Genomic DNA, 12,673 nt, shown 5'->3' with positions numbered 1-12,673 from the left:
TGCAGTGAACACAATCTTTGTGGGGTACAGTGAACAGAATCTTTGTGGGGTGCAGTGAACACAATCTTTGGGGGGTACAGTGAACACAATCTTTTTGGGGTGCAGTGAACACAATCTTTGTGGGGTGCAGTGAACACAATCTTTTTGGGGTGCAGTGAACACAATCTTTGTGGGGTACAGTGAACAGAATCTTTGTGGGGTGCAGTGAACACAATCTTTGGGGGGTACAGTGAACACAATCTTTTTGGGGTGCAGTGAACACAATCTTTGTGGGGTGCAGTGAACACAATCTTTTTGGGGTGGAGTGAACAAAATCATTTTTGGGGTGCAGTGAACAACATCCTTTTTGGGATGCAGTGATCAAAATCCTTTTTGGGGTGCAGTGAACACAATCTTTTTGGGGTGCAGTGAACAAAATCCTTTGTGGGGTGCAGTGAACAGAATCTTTGTGGGGTGCAGTGAACACAATCTTTGGGGGGGTACAGTGAACACAATCTTTTTGGGGTGCAGTGAACACAATCTTTGTGGGGTACAGTGAACAGAATCTTTGTGGGGTGCAGTGAACACAATCTTTGGGGGGTACAGTGAACACAATCTTTTTGGGGTGCAGTGAACACAATCTTTGGGGGGTACAGTGAACACAATCTTTTTGGGGTGCAGTGAACACAATCTTTGTGGGGTGCAGTGAACACAATCTTTGGGGGGGTACAGTGAACACAATCTTTTTGGGGTGCAGTGAACAACATCCTTTTAGGGTGCAGTGAACACAATCTTTGTGGGGTGCAGTGAACAACATCCTTTTAGGGTGCAGTGAACACAATCTTTGTGGGGTACAGTGAACAGAATCTTTGTGGGGTGCAGTGAACACAATCTTTGGGGGGTACAGTGAACACAATCTTTGTGAGGTGCAGTGAACACAATCTTTGTGGGGTGCAGTGAACACAATCATTGTGGGGTGCAGTGAACTCAATCTTTGTGGGGTACAGTGAACACAATCTCATACTTCTGAAGATTTGAGGGTGCTGCCTGTTCCATACTCCCCCTACTCCTCATCTAGCCTTTTAGGGGTACAAACAATAGTAATTGGGGCCTAGTGTGGTTGTGTACGTGTGATATACATACACTTTTTTTGGATCATATTTTCTATTCCGCTATTTAATCAAAAACCTTTGGGGATCAGTTAAATTGGGGGATAGTCTGTGTTGGTACGTGTGAGAGAGATCCACCTTTCCAAGTTGTTGGGGTTCATCTCATACTTCTGAAGGTTTGAGGGTGCTGCCTGTTCCATACTCCCCCTACTCCTAGCCTTTTAGGGGTACAAACAATAGTAATTGGGGCCTAGTGTGGTTGTGTACGTGTGATATACATACACTTTTTTTGGATCATATTTTCTATTCCGCTATTTAATCAAAAACCTTTGGGGATCAGTTAAATTGGGGGATAGTCTGTGTTGGTACGTGTGAGAGAGATCCACCTTTCCAAGTTGTTGGGGTTCATCTCATACTTCTGAAGGTTTGAGGGTGCTGCCTGTTCCATACCCCCCCTACTCCTCATCTAGCCTTTTAGGGGTACAAACAATAGTAATTGGGGCCTAGTGTGGTTGTGTACGTGTGATATACATACACTTTTTTTGGATCATATTTTCTATTCCGCTATTTAATCAAAAACCTTTGGGGATCAGTTAAATTGGGGGATAGTCTGTGTTGGTACGTGTGAGAGAGATCCACCTTTCCAAGTTGTTGGGGTTCATCTCATACTTCTGAAGGTTTGAGGGTGCTGCCTGTTCCATACTCCCCCTACTCCTCATCTAGCCTTTTAGGGGTACAAACAATAGTAATTGGGGCCCAGTGTGGTTGTGTACGTGTGATATACATACACTTTTTTTGGATCATATTTTCTATTCCGCTATTTAATCAAAAACCTTTGGGGATCAGTTAAATTGGGGGATAGTCTGTGTTGGTACGTGTGAGAGAGATCCACCTTTCCAAGTTGTTGGGGTTCATCTCATACTTCTGAAGGTTTGAGGGTGCTGCCTGTTCCATACTCCCCCTACTCCTAGCCTTTTAGGGGTACAAACAATAGTAATTGGGGCCTAGTGTGGTTGTGTACGTGTGATATACATACACTTTTTTTGGATCATATTTTCTATTCCGCTATTTAATCAAAAACCTTTGGGGATCAGTTAAATTGGGGGATAGTCTGTGTTGGTACGTGTGAGAGAGATCCACCTTTCCAAGTTGTTGGGGTTCATCTCATACTTCTGAAGGTTTGAGGGTGCTGCCTGTTCCATACCCCCCCTACTCCTAGCCTTTTAGGGGTACAAACAATAGTAATTGGGGCCTAGTGTGGTTGTGTACGTGTGATATACATACACTTTTTTTGGATCATATTTTCTATTCCGCTATTTAATCAAAAACCTTTGGGGATCAGTTAAATTGGGGGATAGTCTGTGTTGGTACGTGTGAGAGAGATCCACCTTTCCAAGTTGTTGGGGTTCATCTCATACTTCTGAAGGTTTGAGGGTGCTGCCTGTTCCATACTCCCCCTACTCCTCATCTAGCCTTTTAGGGGTACAAACAATAGTAATTGGGGCCCAGTGTGGTTGTGTACGTGTGATATACATACACTTTTTTTGGATCATATTTTCTATTCCGCTATTTAATCAAAAACCTTTGGGGATCAGTTAAATTGGGGGATAGTCTGTGTTGGTACGTGTGAGAGAGATCCACCTTTCCAAGTTGTTGGGGTTCATCTCATACTTCTGAAGGTTTGAGGGTGCTGCCTGTTCCATACCCCCCCTACTCCTCATCTAGCCTTTTAGGGGTACAAACAATAGTAATTGGGGCCTAGTGTGGTTGTGTACGTGTGATATACATACACTTTTTTTGGATCATATTTTCTATTCCGCTATTTAATCAAAAACCTTTGGGGATCAGTTAAATTGGGGGATAGTCTGTGTTGGTACGTGTGAGAGAGATCCACCTTTCCAAGTTGTTGGGGTTCATCTCATACTTCTGAAGGTTTGAGGGTGCTGCCTGTTCCATACTCCCCCTACTCCTAGCCTTTTAGGGGTACAAACAATAGTAATTGGGGCCTAGTGTGGTTGTGTACGTGCGAGATACATACACTTTTTTTGATCATATTTCCTATTCCGCTATTCAATAAAAACCTTTGAGGATCAATTGAATTGCGGGATAGTCTGTGTCGGTACGTGTGAGATCCACCTTTCCAAGTTTTTGGGGTTCATCTCATACTTCTGAAGATTTGAGGGTGCTGTCTGTTCCATACTCCTCCTACTCCTCATCCATCCTTTTAGGGGTAGAAACAATAGTAATTGGGGCCTAGTGTGGTTTTGTACGTGCGAGATACATACACTTTTTTGGATCATATTTCCTATTCCGCTATTCAATAAAAACCTTTCTAGGGCAAGATCTTAAATTACAGAAATATGAGGAGACCGTCAAATAAGGGCCGTGGCCTGGGTCGTGGTGCTGCTGGTAGAGCTCCTGTTGCAAGGAGAGGACGTGGTCGATCTGTGCCAGCTACACGCACAAGTGAAACACCTTCCTCAAGTGTGAGTAGGCGACAGAACCTGCATCAGTATTTGGTAGGGCATCAAACGCCCCTAGAAGTGATGAGGCCAGAACAAGTTGAGGCGATAGTAGATTGGTTTGCTGCTGACAGTGCCTCCAGTTCCTTCACATTGTCTCCCACCCAGTCTACTGCAGAAAGGTCAGAGTTGGCACCTGCAGCCAATGTCCAACCGTCTTTCACCTCACCCCCTTGCAAATCAGGCCAGCAGTCTGAGCCCCAAGCCATACAGCAGTCTCTTATTCTTTTTGAGGACTCTGTCAGCAGGGTTTCCCAGGGCCATCCACCTAGCCCTGCCCCAGAAGTGGAAGAGATTGAGTGCAGCGATGCCCAACCACTTATTTCTCAAGATGAGTACATGCAAGGATCATCGCAGCACGTCTCCGATGATGACGAAACGCAGGTGCCAACTGCTGCGGCGTTCAGCATTGTGGAGACCGACAAGGAGGGCAGGGGTGAAGACTGGGTGGAAGATGATGTGGAGGACGATGAGGTCCTCGACCCCACATGGAATGAACGTCATGCAGGTGACCTGAGTAGTTTGGAGGAAGAGGCGGTGGTCGCACAGAGCCACCAGCACAGCAGAAGAGGGAGCAGGGTGCAGAAGCGGAGCGGCCGTGCCCTAGACACTACGCCCGCTACTGCCCAACGCAGCAAGGGAACGAGCGCACCAAAGTCAGCTCAAAGGAGTTCTCTAGCGTGGAAGTTCTTTAGAAAATGTGCTGATGACAGGACACGAGTGGTTTGCACCCTGTGCAATCAGAGCTTGAAGCGAGGCATAAACCTTCTCAACCTGAGCACAACCTGCATGATCAGGCATCTAAGTGCAAAGCACGAGCTGCAGTGGAGTACACACCTTCAAAACCAAGAAACGTCTCTGGCTCATCCTGCTTCCTCTTCTGCTGCAGTCTCGGCCGCTCCAGCCACATCTGTAGTGATACCGGCACCTGCCACCCCGCAAACAGACGATCTGTCAGCAACACCACCACCTGGGTCACCAACAACCATCTCCACAATGTCCCGTGGAAGCGTTCAGCTTTCCATCTCCCAAACACTTGAGAGGAAGAGGAAGTACCCCCCTACCCACCCGCGATCCCTGGCCCTGAATGCCAGCATTTCAAAATTCTTGGCCTTTGAAATGCTGTCATTCCGTCTGGTGGAGACGCACAGTTTTAAAAACCTTATGTCGGTGGCTGTCCCACAGTACGTCGTGCCCAGCCGCCACTACTTTTCCAGGCAAGCCATCCCTTCCCTGCACAACCAAGTGGGGGAAAATATCAGGTGTGCACTGCGCAACGCCATCTGTGCCAAGGTCCACCTAACTACGGATACGTGGACCAGTAAGCACGGTCAGGGGCGTTATATCTCCCTAACGGCACACTGGGTAAATGCAGTGGCGGATGGGCCTGAGGCGGATAGCAATTTGGCGCATGTCCTTCCACCACCGAGGATTGCAGGGCGCTTCAGTTTGCCTCCTGTTCCTAACTCCTCCTACTCCGCTTCCTCATCCTCTACCGCCTCCTCGTCCGGACAGCGTAACACCTTCACCACCAACTTCAGCACGGCCAGGGGTAAACGACAGCAGGCAGTTTTACAACTTGCCTGTTTGGGGGACAAATCACACACCGCGCAGGAGTTGTGGAGGAGCATGGAACAGCAGACAAATGAGTGGTTGCTGCCAGCGAGCCTCAAGCCCGGCCTGGTGGTGTGCGATAACGGGCGAAATCTCATAGCAGCTCTGGGCCTAGCCGGTTTGACGCACATCCCTTGCCTGGCGCATGTGCTGAATTTGGTGGTGCAGAGGTTCCTTAAAAACTACCCCGATATGTCAGAGCTGCTGCAGAAAGTGCGGGCCGTTTGTGCGCACTTTCGGCGTTCTCACCCTGCTGCTGCTCGCCTGGCAGCGCTGCAGCGTAACTTCGGCCTTCCCGCTCACCGCCTCATATGTGACGTGCCCACAAGGTGGAACTCCACCTTGCACATGCTGGAAAGACTGTGCGAGCAGCAGCAGGCCATAGTGGAGTTTCAGCTGCAGCACGCACGCGTGAGTCGCTCTGCGGAACAGCACCACTTCACCACCAATAACTGGGCCTCCATGCGAGACCTGTGTGCCTTGTTGCGCTGTTTTGAGTACTCCACCAACATGGCCAGTGGCAATGACGCCGTTCTCAGCTTAACTATCCCACTTCTATGCCTCCTTGAAAAAACAATTCGGGCGATGATGGAAGAGGATGTGGCACAGGATGAGGAGGAGGAGGAGGATGAAGAGGTAACATTTCCAAGGCTTTCAGGGCAGTCATTCGCAAGGGGCTCCGAGGGTGGGTTCCTGCACACGCAAACGCCAGGGACGCAATTGTCCAGCAGGGGCACAGTTCTGGAGGATGAGGAGGATGAGGAGGAGGAGGAGCTGGAGGAGGAGATGGAACCATGTTCACAGCAGGGTGGCACCCAGGCCAGCTCATGGCCATCACTGGTGCGTGGCTGGGGGGATACAGAGGACACGGACGATACACCTCCCACAGAGGACAGCCTTTCGTCGCCTCTGGGCAGCCTGGCACACATGAGCGATTACATGCTGCAGTGTCTCCACAACGACCGCCGAGTTGCCCACATTCTAACTTGTGCTGATTACTGGGTGGCCACGCTGCTGGATCCCCGTTACAAGGACAACGTACCGTCCTTAATTCACTCACTGGAGCGCGATCGCAAGATGCGCGAGTACAAGCGCACGCTGGTAGACGCCATGCTGCTGGCATTCCCATCTGACAGCGGGGCCACAGTGGAAGCACAAGGCAGAGGAGGAGGAGGAGGAGGTCGCCAACGCAACCAGGGCACCGCCAGCACCTCAGAAGGCAGGGTTAGCATGGCCGAAATGTGGAAAAGCTTTGTCAGCACGCCACAACAAACAGCAGCACCAGCAGCTCAGATGGAACGTCTTAGCAGGAGGCAGCATTTTACCAACATGGTGGAGCAGTATGTGTGCACACGCCTACATGTAGTGAATGACGGGTCTGCCCCCTTCAACTTCTGGGTCTCCAAATTGGGCACATGGCCTGAGCTTGCCCTTTACGCCTTGGAGGTGCTGGCGTGCCCTGCAGCCAGTGTATTATCTGAACGGGTATTTAGCACGGCTGGGGGCGTTATAACAGACAAGCGCAGCCGCCTGTCCAGAGACAATGTGGACAAGCTCACGTTCATTAAAATGAACCAGGCATGGATCCCACGGGACTTTTCCGTACCTTATGCAGAATAGCAATGGATACCGACCTTACCCACCCATTGTTCCATTTTTGCTCTTTCTCACTCTTTTGGGGTGTACCCTCATTTAAAATTTTTGAAAAGAAGCAGTGTTGGCTACCTCGTCCTCCTCCTCAGGGCCAGATTAATGTAGGGGCTATTGGAGCTGCAGCTCCAGGCCCCTACCTTTTATATAGGCCCCGGGTTGGCCATATTCACTGTTACCGCTCTTCTGTCACTTGTAAACACAGAAGTCTGGCTTCTATGCTCGCTTCCCCAGGCAGCACCCTCAGAACCTCCCCACACAGCGTGAAGGCCGGACAAGGAGGGACAGTTGGCGATGCATGGATGTGTTTATGGGCTTCAGAGACAGCATCCCATGTTGAATTAGGCATGCATGGCTGCACCCTTCCTCCTCTGGGTGCATGGCAAGGCACGGCCCTTAAGGCCCTTCAAAATCCTCAGCACCAAGCCCATGATGCTGTTAATCCGGCCCTGGTCCTCCTCCACCGCCGCTTCCACCTACACCGCCCATAGGTGTGCGCAGCCTATTGCATTAAGGTGTGCACCCCAAAGTTGAAATACACATGCATGTGTTTGCCAGCAGGGAGAGTAATGTATCGGGGCCATGTACCTGTAGGCAAGGAGAAATAGAGCAGAGCAGGTCCCAGGGAGATCTTTCCCATCTCCTCACTGGCAATGCTATGTGCCCTAGGTGATTAGGGTGTGCCCAGGCACACCCAGCACACCCTGTGCGCACGCCTATGTCACCGCCACATCCACCACCACCTCAACCTCCCTCCTACTCCATATGGGCCTCGTCCTTCAGAGATGAAGAAGAACATTGTTTTATTTTTCTGTTTTTTTTTGTTGTTTTAAGTTATTTCCCTATCCACATTTGTTTGCAGAGCACTTGCCATGCTCTTAATTACGTTTTGCTGCCATTTGCAGCACTCTAGCCCTTTCCTTTGGTGTTTTAGAGCCATTTTAGTGCCTTAAAGTTCGGGTCCCCATTGACTTCAATGGGGTTCGGTGTCCGGGAAAAGTTCGGTAAAAGTCCGGGACACGGACCCGGACTTTTTTTTAAAGTTCGGCCGAACCCGTCGAACACGGACATCTAGGTGTCCGCTCAACCCTAATCATAAATAGTGTGTGCTAGGGGAAAAAAAAAAGAAGATGGTGCCACTTTATAACTCAAAGTTCTAGTATAATTACCAGCACACCATTGTGCTCAAAAAGAGAGCATATAATTATCAGATTAGACAATGCAACATTTTGGAGCCTCACAGGGCTCCTGTGCCTTTTGAAGTATCAAAATGTCACTTTGTCTCATCTGATAAATAAATGTGGTCTTTTTGAGCAATATAGAATGCTGGTAATTATACCTATGTAGGACAGTTCTGGAACATTTATTTAACCAGTTCTGGACCGGTAGGATTTGGCCCTTTAATGAACAGGCCATTTTTTTGCGATTCGGCACTGCGTTAATTTAATGGAAAATTGCGCTGACATGTGACACTGTACCGAAAAAAAAAAATGATGTGCTTTTTTCCCCCACAAATAGAGCTTTCTTTTGGAGGTATTTGATCACCTCTGCAATTTTTATTTTTTGCGCTATAAACACAAAAAGAATGACAATTCTGAAAAAAAATATATATATTTTTCACATTCTGCTATATAACATTCCCAAAAAAAATTTAAAAATCAAAAATCTTCATCCTCTTAGGCCAATTTGTATTCTGCTACATATTTTTTGGTAAAAAAATCGCAATAAGCGTATTTTGATTGGTTTGCGCAACAGTTATCGCTTCTACAAACTAGGGGAAAGATTTATGCCTTTTTTATTTATTTATTTTACTAGTAATAGCAGCGATTTGCGATTTTTAGTGGGACTACGACATTGTGGCGGACAGATCGGACCCCTAATAGACATTTTTGACACTTTTGGGGGGACCAGTGACATTACTACAGTAATCAGTGCTAAAAATATGCACTGTTACTGTAATAATGACACTGGCAGGGAAGGGGGTTAACCTAGGGGTGATCAAAGGGTTAATTGTGGGGGATGGGCTAGTGAAATGATCATAGAGACCTGTGATCCTATATAGAAGGATCAAAGGCACATTGTGATAATTTCAGAGAGAAGAAAACACAGAGAGAATAGTTTCAGAGATAAAAATTTGTAAACACAGCTGACAGTCCTTCTCTCTCAGCGGGGAGTGATGGCGGGTGCCAAGTGGCATTTGCGGCCACTGGTCCCGTGGATTGGCATCCCCGCTGCCTAGTGGTGGCAAAAGTGCTGCAGGCGGTGCGCGCTCGCCCCCAGCACCACTTCCGTGAACTGACGTACCCCTACTTCGTTTCACGCAACTGAGCCAGCCTGCCGCAGTAAAACAAGGGCCGGCCCTACCATGGGTCCCGGCGGGACCATGGTACCCAGGCGGCACTTAGAGAGGGGCGGCCCCCAGACGCCTCTTCTCTTCTTCGGGCTTCGGCTCAAGTAAAAAAAAAAAAAAGCTCAGCGGCCGGCCCGACGTGCACACTGCGCATGCCCTGGTGGAAATAGCCGAACATGTGCGGGCTTTCCCGAGCGGCGGCGGCACATGCGCGGTGACGTGTTGGCGCCGGCCGGCGCCATTTTCAAATCTAAAGCCTCAGGAACAGGTAAGTGACACTCCTCCACAGCCACACTACCTGCCATTATGCGGGGCTGCGGGCATACTACAGAAGATGCAGTGTCATGTACCATGCCCGCAGCACTGCATCTCCTGTAGTATGCCTGCAGCCCCGCATTCTCCTGTACCATGCCCGTTTGCCGCATTCTCCTGTACCATGCCCGCCGGCGCATTCTCCTGTACCATGCCCACCGCTGCATTCTCCTGTACCATGTCCGCCACCGCATTCTCCTGTACCATGCCCACCGCCGCATTCTCCTGTACCATGCCCGCCGCCGCATTCTCCTGTACCATGCCCACTGCCGCATTCTCCTGTACCATGCCCGCTGCCGCATTCTCCTGTACCATGCCCATCGCCGCATTCTCCTGTACCATGCCCGCCGCCGCATTCTCCTGTACCATGCCCGCAGCCCTGCATTCTCCTGTACCATGCCCGCAGCCCTGCATTCTCCTGTACCATGCCCGCAGCCCCGCATTCTCTTGTACCATGCCCGCAGCCCCGCATTCTCTTGTACCATGCCCGCAGCCCCGCATTCTCCTGTACCATGCCTGCAGCACTGCATTCTCCTGTACCATGCCTGCAGCACTGCATTCTCCTGTACCATGCCCACAGCCCCGCATTCTCCTGTACCATGTCCGCAGCCCCGCATTCTCCTGTACCATGCCCGCTGCCCCGCATTCTCCTGTACCATGCCTGCAGCCCTGCATTCTCCTGTACCATGCCCGCATCCCTGCATTCTCCTGTACCATGCCCGCAGCCCCGCATTCTCCTGTACCATGCCCGCAGCCCTGAATTTTCCTGTACCATGCCTACATCCCTGCATTCTTCTGTATTATGCCCACAGCACTGCATTCTCCTGTACCATGCCCGCAGAACTGCAGGGCACTGTGGCAATATAGACAGTAGAAAGCCTGGTGCGCTCATCTGCCCAGTGTCTACTGCTCTGTCCTGCTACTGCTGTCACTCCGTACACACTCACACCCCTCTGACTGCGTTCATAGTTCTATAGAATGTGGGGGCCTTTTGGAGGGCGTGAATTTTTTGGGGGGGGATGGGGGGCAGCATTTCATTCTTGGACCCAGACAGCACAATGTCTTGGGCCGGCCCTGAGTAAAACTGCAGCGAGCGGTTGGCAAGTGGTTAAAGGAGAAGTATGGGAAAGGAAAAATAAGCAGTACATACTACCCTTATGCTTTCATGTCTTTTCTTTCTTTCCCCAGGCTTTTAATTTGTGAGGTAATAGCATTTGAACTGTCGGGAAGGAGCCTGTAATTGTTCATTCTCTGTTTGAAAGTATAGGGGGGGGGTGGAAACCTCTCCAGCAATATACTCCCTCTTTCAGTCCCTCCCTCTCTTGGACATGCGGCTGTGTTTGGTGAACAGGCACACCCCCAGCTGCCGCTCTTCACGTGCCTCCATCTCCATGGTAACTTGTCACAACAAAACCCAGTCAGTTTCCTAACCTCCAGTAGTTCTGCTGGTGGTTTTGTGTTCTTGGCTGCACTTTCCCTCCAGTTTGTATCTTCTTCCCTCTACAGCTTTCCTCCACTTATCCCATGGGCTTTAATCTAAACTATCTGGGCTGGTCCCCCCCTGCCATCAATCAGCAGCTGTCAAAGCCTATGTCAGCTTCTCCAGCCCTGCAAGCACAGGGGATGGGGAGGGAGATGGGGTTGTCAGCATTGTGAAGGGGGGGGAAGTGTCAGCCAACTTCTCATGCTCAGTGATCCTCTGCACCAATATAGGATATTTTGCATTATAACTACCAGGAATGTAGAATTGAATGTTATGTGAAGTCTCAGAAGGAGCAGAGAGAGTAGAATGGATGTCAATCACAGAGAGAAGGAAGGGGGGGCGGATCCAGACTTCCTCTGTCTGATGACACTTCAATAAAGTCTGTAGACCCTCCCACAGGTAATTAACTCTATTTGAACAGAAACGGTGCACTTCACAGAGGGCAGGAAAGATGGGTAGATACTAGCAGCTCATAGAGATTAAGATTAAGAAAAAAAGGAAACCCATACTTCTCTTTTAATTAGCCTTTAGGTCCTCTTCTCAGGCTTCATGTTTTGTTTAGTTGAGTAAGGCTCCATGTACACGGGACGTTGTTAAAAGTCCCTTTGAATGCTGGAATTTTTAGGACGTTTGAAACGTCCGTTCGGTCGCGTTTGTACCCGCGTTTAGCGGGCGTTTGCGTTTAGAAGCGTTCTTAGAGGTCAAAAAAATTATTCCCCTTTAAAATGGAAAAATGCGAACGCTAAACACGGGTCATCGCGTTCAGACGCGTTCGGACGCGTTCATACGCGTTCGGACGCGTTTGTGCGTTTGAAACGCCGGGAAACACACGTTCGAACGCAAATAATAGCGTTCTAAAAAAAGTCCCTGAACGCAAATGCCTGCAAATGACTGTAAACGACCTGGTGTACATGGACAGATAAGATAAAATGTAGATGGGTTCAGGGGCTTCTGAAAAAAACGCCCAACTGCTCCTAAACGGCCATTTCCAGCGTCCCGTGTACATGGACCCTAAGTGTTACAAATAATACAAGTCTCATATATTCTTTGGCAAAACTCTAAAATGTACCTTAAGGTGTGATTTTTTTTCTTATTGGACTAATAATTTTAAAGAGAGAAGCAGTAGAACATTTTCAGGAATTACATATATTATTATCTGAAAGCAATTTTTATGTAATTTTTACATTTTTTATTGTACATATTTGTATATTCTACCTGTAGTGGCTGTTTTTTTTTTTTTTGCATCAGGAATGATAACTGGGAGAGGTCACTACTGTATCTATAGGAAGCTATAGGAAAGATATATAGGAAGCCAAGGGTTTGCCCAGTTAATCAGCTCCACCTATAATTAATATATCAGTTTTGGTGGGCTGGATTTTTAATGAACTTCCACCTATCACCTTTACCAACCTCTGAAAACGTATCTGTTCAGACAAGCCTATACAACCTCTAGCTAACAACTGTTTTTTTTTTTTTTTTTTTACTTTCCTTAACAAATCATCCCTAAGCAGTTATTACCTTTTGTATCACCTTCCCTTTAGACTGCAAGCTTTCACAAGCAGGGTTCTCCTAACCCTCTTTTCTTAAATTGTATTGCAACTATACCATCTCCCTTTCTTTTTCACAAGTGCTATTGACATGGCATCCACAAGGG

The 12,673-nt window shown here is 48.6% G+C and overlaps 1 protein-coding gene across 1 annotated transcript in view; it reads right to left on the bottom strand.

Moving 5' to 3' along the window:
* MYO7B (myosin VIIB) overlaps nucleotides 1–12,673 on the bottom strand; it is a 545,169-nt gene that overhangs the window by 122,409 nt on the left and 410,087 nt on the right. The window lies entirely within an intron of this gene.

Source organism: Pelophylax lessonae, assembly GCF_965119305.1.
Source record: "Pelophylax lessonae genome assembly, chromosome: 3".
Lineage (NCBI taxonomy): Eukaryota > Metazoa > Chordata > Amphibia > Anura > Ranidae > Pelophylax > Pelophylax lessonae.
The sequence above is the reverse complement of the archived record's forward strand: the minus strand, read 5'-3'. Positions and strand labels throughout refer to the sequence as shown.